Source organism: Barbatula barbatula, assembly GCF_947034865.1.
Source record: "Barbatula barbatula genome assembly, chromosome: 21".
Taxonomy (NCBI): Eukaryota; Metazoa; Chordata; class Actinopteri; order Cypriniformes; family Nemacheilidae; genus Barbatula; species Barbatula barbatula.
Window position 1 is genome coordinate 2,208,607 of NC_136784.1, and position 6,337 is coordinate 2,214,943.

Sequence of the window (6,337 nt, forward strand, 5' to 3'; positions counted from 1 at the left end):
GCACAACGACCGCCACGAGACGCCCGTTATCACATGCTGGGGTGAACGTGGTCCTGTCTCGCATCTCCTCGAGGTTCTCCCATCTGTTCTGCAGAGTTATGTTAGAAATGTAATTTAAGCTTTTAGGAGTTGGTCAGGTTAACATTTACACATGTCACATGATCAAAATGAACCAACTGTTAAACTCTAATAACAAGTCCTGATCTGAACACATTTCCGTGTCTAGTTTAAGACAACGCATTTTGTGCAACCTTTAACTCAACCTCGTGAGTAAATAATGACAGGATTAAACATTTTTGTGAACTATACCTTCAAATGAGTATATCTTACCTTAGAACCCCAATAGTTAAGACTGGATGTGATTTGGTCGATCAAATGTGCTCTGACAGCTAGTAAAGAGAAATGCATTCTTATTGCTCGGTATGGATGCTTCAAAGTTTTCTTCCTTTGACAGTAGAGCAAATAACAGGCAAAAATAATCATTTCAAGCTTCCAGCCGTGCTATGTTAACATGTCAGGCATGTCATCTTTTGGGGGGTGGGGGGGGGGTGTTTTGTAGGCCAGTGACTGACCTGTGATGAAGCGCAGCTTGTGTCTGAGTGGAATAAATGGCTTTGTAAAAGCCATCCAGGAAGATTATTCCAACATCTGTGTGACATGAATGCTTTCAACATTTGATCTCTCTCTCTCACCACACGTACGCACACGACACCAACTCACAGTGTGGTACAAAACACTTGGGGTGAATGTACTAAACAAAATTGCAAGTCTTTTTCTCTAAACAAAAAATGCAGGTTATTTTTAATTCAGCGTCGAGTCAAAAGAGACAAACCCAACCGTTGGGTTGTAATGAATCAATGGGTTGTTATTTTAGACAATTGCTGGGTCAAATATACACATTTTCTGGGTTGATGTACGTGACTTCTGGACAGAAAAGGTTTTATATTTGACCCAACAATGGGTTCGAATAACCCTCAGAGCGCTGGTTTTCAATGGAAATGCAAATAAACAACACAACCAGTAGGTACGATTCCATACCCAATGCATGTAGAATGAAGTTTCGCTTTTAAAGCAGGATTTTAAAGGCTTAGATGTGAAAGTATTAAGCCGCTCATGAACTCCATCTAAAGTCCATCTAAATCTCACTAGCTCGCGTCATCTTAAAATTGACATCTGTCTGGGAAGCCCTTGGGGAACAGATTCCAAATACAGTGATAGAAAGCACATTATGTCTATTATAAAACAAGCGCTATGTGAGACAACATGAGCTTGAAAGCGTTTCAATGTATGAAATCCTGCCGTACAGGTTAGCATCCTGTGTTTACATAAATCCCCTTTATGCCTCATTAAAGCTGTAATCACAACAAAAATAAAAATAATAGGCAATATTTCCTAATATAATACCTGCTCATTATGGCCGGCGACTGACACCGGTGACAGCAGTCATGGTGGGCGTTGACAGTGCCCTGCAATCCAAGACATTATCCTGCAATTACAGCGGAAACTAAGAGCTACAAATGCTTCCCTTGTTATATACGCTCGTTGTTATGGAGACAAACAGTTGTGAACTTAGAAATCTGTTACCGTCTAATAGATGAGGGAACTTATGTCAGCGGAGAGAATTGACACGCCAGCTAATTTAATGAGCAAACATGTTCTTCTGACAGCATGTGGCATATGGCAAATAAACAGCCGGGGAGATTTTTTTTTCTTGGTTGGAAATGTGGATAGCAGCCGGGCACCTGTCGCTTACATCATCGTATAGGAACCAACATCTGAGCAAAAGTAATTATTAGCGGCATCTGGATCGTGAACAAATCGTTCTTTCGTATCTGGTCGTATTAATGAATCTGTTGACGTGATGTGCAAATCGAGTTTTTTTTTACTGTTGCACTGAGAAAACAGGTTGGAAGAACCAATTAAGTGCAATGTCTTACCCTTTCTGATTCAAGTCTAACATGTTTTTCAGTCTAACATGTTTTTTGGGGATCACGCTTAATTGCTAAGCAAAGTTCTTAAAAGGTTTAAAACACATTATATTCTACATTTGTCAGATGTTTCGGCCTAAAGCTACTTGTGGAAGTATACACGATCACTTTCAACGTATATTAATATCCAAATATGTTTTAAGGTGTTAATGCCTCTTGTTTATCCACAATAAAGGTTGTAATGTTTGATTAATTGCGTGATTAACTCGAATTAGACGAACAGATTTGGATTTGGCTCAAACTCAAAAGTTTGATAAATACCGAATTCAACTAGTAAGATAGCAGATATTATAACTTTACAGTTAATGGGTGATTGTCATTCAGGTATGAACGTTTGCAAAGTGCCACATTCTTTCAAAAATAGTCTTAAAATGCAGACATGGCAGGTTGGCTGTTTGCATTATTAATAATTGCTATATACTGTAATGCACGCTTTAAATCACAGCCTAACAATACAAGTCAAAGATCAGTGAATCAAATCCAAAACATACAGAAAATCTCGAAATAAAAACCAACAAAGGTTTTCTTTGACCTAAATAGGCTTTCTCATCGATTGCGTATAAACAACACCCGCTGTTGCAATATCATGTACTGCGTACTCCAAAGTATAATCGTGCATTTAATGAGCCTTTTTTTGCGTGCGTGCATATTAAACAGCCCTTTTATCCTATTAACCTGTACCCAAAACCTAATGTTAACGTGTGTGCTTATTACAACCTAAACCTAACCGTATTATTTGAATTATTTCAGTGTTTCCTCTTCATGTACTTTTCAAATGGCCGCACTCCACCGGGTGCACCTTTTGCATTTAACCAAAGCAAAAGTCTACATCTGACCTAAAGTCTTGTGTTGGCTGTTATTTTTAAATAATAAAAAATAAATAAGCATATCAGTCAACAACCTTATTCCAGTCAAAACAAATTTATATAATTTCAAAAATAAAATTGTTAAATAAAAAATGTAATATATAGTTTTTTCTAGGAAATATGATTAATTAATGATCTTTAATTTATAACTATTTATATTTAAAGTGAATTATAATTGTAATATCAATTATTTCGTTTAAAACCTGAATGTGAAATGTCTTTTTGTGTCAATATTGTTTGGTAACCAACATTTTTCAAAACATCTTCTTTTGTGTTCTGCATTACAAACGAATTGTGGATTGACATGAGTGCGAGTACATTTATTTTTAAGCGACGGGTCAAAGCAACAAATGTACACATTAAATGCTTTGTGGACTTCTGATAACCTATCAGTTCCCTTGTCTTTCGTTAATACATGCATGAAAAGAAAAAGCCAAATACTTCACTGACTGTTTACTCACACACGTGAGCTAGCAGATCCACGTAAACAAAGCATGCCGGTCACGGTGTATGTGTATGCAGGATTATGGTCTGAACGAGTGCTCTCACCTCACTAAAGCTCTTACTTAGTGAAGTGGACTCCTCTGATGTTCTGATTTAAATTCAATCCGTCTGAAGAGCTCAGCTGGTAGGTAAGAGGTTTCCAGCAGGTCAGTAAAGAAGATATACCATGTGCTTCACTAATTCACAGTATGTGTATGGCCGTACACCGGATACCCACGATTTATGAAACGCATTTTGAGATTCGACTTACGGCGACCAGTGAACACAAAGTTCTTAAAACACTCGATTTTTTTGTCTAGGCATATGCAGGTAAACTTGACCTATAATTTAAAAGACAGTTAAAGACAGACACAAAAACACAGATTAATAGAGAGACAGACAGACTCAACAATATGTTTCATTGCTGCGCGGTTGACACAACAGCAACAATATGTAAAATCACCTAAAAACCCTGACAATGTTTTTTGTTGTGCTCTCTCTGTTAAGTGTTTAAAAAGTTCAATGCATACATGTTGCAAAAACTCGGTGCAACACATTGTACTATATATAAGCGCTGTCATGATTCGTCCTCGTCTGGTCATATTTTCTTAGTCCTGCGGCAGGATCATGACAGACCCACGTGTTTTGTGTGAGAGAAAGACATGCCATTGTTGTTTTGGCGTGCTGTGTGCTCTCTCCGATCTCGTCTTTGTCCCCGCACCCTCGATGCCTCCTTATTGTTTGTTAAGGGTTTCATGCCCCGCACCTGTTCCCCTTTTGATCTGGTTCCCTTTTATTCGGCGCCCTGTATCACAAAGCCGGTTTGTGTTTTACTCTGGTAAGTTCGCATTTAGTTTGAGCATACTCTGAGTTTTCGGGATGAATAAAGCGGATTGGTTTCGAGCGGGCTATGGTAACTAAGGCTACACGGCTAACCTGCGTAACTCCGTAGCAGGTTTTATTCTGGGTTAGAGATCGCAAATCAAAACTGGACTTAGAAAGTGACGTATAACTGACGCAGCGAAGCCACTCCCCATATATCTCTCGCTCCAAAAAACGTTAAAGTGAAAAGTCTGGTTTTGTCAACTCAAAACTTACTCTGCAGCTCAGTGTTTGTTCACATTGCTTCGTGAGGCCACTGTCCTGTTCATTTCGTTCCATGTCTTTGAAGTCATAGTCAAGTCTAGTCAGTGTAAGTTTTTGTCAAGTTTTGTCTAGTCTAGTTTAGTAAGTCTACATTCCTGTTTTGTCTATAATATTATTCCCTTTGTCCTTGTTGTTTTACCCCTCGTGGGTTTTTGTTTTGTGTTTTTGTACAAATAAATCATTCTTTTGTTTCAAGCCTGTCTGCACTTGGGTTCTCTGTCCGTGCCACTCATATTTACGACAATTTTATATTTGAATTCTGAGTGGTCTTAGAGAAGCAGAAGATTTCTCGAGAGCCACTTTTATCTCCAGACAGTATATGACACCATGACAAACTACGCAATATTTCACGTTACACAGGCACCAATTAGTACAGCAACCTACTGTTCCCACCTCATCTCATCTCTTCTACTTTTATTTTTATAGTTCTGTGATGGTTGTTCATACTGGCTGTTTAAGTATAGGCCCATTCTCAGGGGACAAAAGCCGTTCCACACCAGTCGTGCAGCTAACAGCCGTTCCAAATTTGCAGTGAAGAAACCTATTAAGGGCAAGTCATGCATAGTTGATTGAGCGTCCTGCACGGAGACTGTACGGCGGTAAGATCGCTCGGAGGAAGCGACGCACTCGCGGGCTGTGGAAGTCTCGTTTCTGGGTCAGTCCAAGCAAACTTTCCTGTTTCTCATTTACAGAGCATGGGAACATTTGCAACACAGGAGAATATTGTGCATTAAGAGAAACAAGTGTTTTCTCTTTCCGTTAAAGTACACTGTTGTAAACATTTAGGATCTGAAGCCGTTTACCTGCATGTTTGTAATTAGTTATGTGGGAAATGCCCTATACAGTATCAGTGCAAACAAAATTTCTTTCATTGAGAGAGAGAGATAGAGAGAGAGAAAGAGAAAGAGAGATTAGACAGACAGACAAACAGCAAATGCACATACAGAGATACAGAGAGACAGACAGGCAGAGACAGTCAGATAGACGGAAAGGGAGAAGCAGAAAGACAGACAGACAGAAAGATAAAGAAAAACAGAGAAAGACATGCAGACAGGCAAACATATCAAGACAAACAGAGCGACAGACAAAGACATGAAAAGGAATCAAGAGACAGACCGATAGCAAACAGACAGACAGACAGACATATTTTGTGGACTTGACCTCAATCTACCTTCAAATTCCAACCTTTGACTTTTCTCTTATCTCAACAAGCCTGTCTCACTCCACCGGCACGCGGGAGGCACCGGCAAGGACGCCAACTCCCAGGGTGGGCACGATACCCGGCCGCTGAAACCCGCCGAAGCATGAAATCACCTCTCCTCACTTTAAAGGGCTAACATGGCTTTTTAATGACGATCCAATATCTTTTATATACCAAATATGCTCAATGGCTCCATTCTTTTTAATGCATATTTAAAGATCGCAGGGAGTGCGGAGCCGAAACAAGATTAATGGGACGATCACACGGAGGCGCTGAGTCTGGTCTCTGCAAGATTACATTAAAGCCCGCTAAAGAGCTCGGGCCTTTCTTAATAAAACCTAAGCTTTTGATGAATCTGTGAATAAACAGTGACCGGGCTTTACATCAGCAAGCCAGTCGATTTCATTTATTTGCGGTTTAGCGCGTAATATATCAGATCATTTGCGGCGGAGAGATTTTAGACAACCTCAAAGTGAAGCTGAATTATTTCACCGGAATGCTGCGTGTTTATGGCCAATATTCGGTTAAGTGTTCTCTGTTATTATAGTAATAGTAACGGATGATCGATGCTGATAGCGAGACTATTTCATCAGAGGCGTTCGCCTCGACTGCAGTTTACTTCCGGTCTGTGTTTGGCTAGTGCCTAATAATTT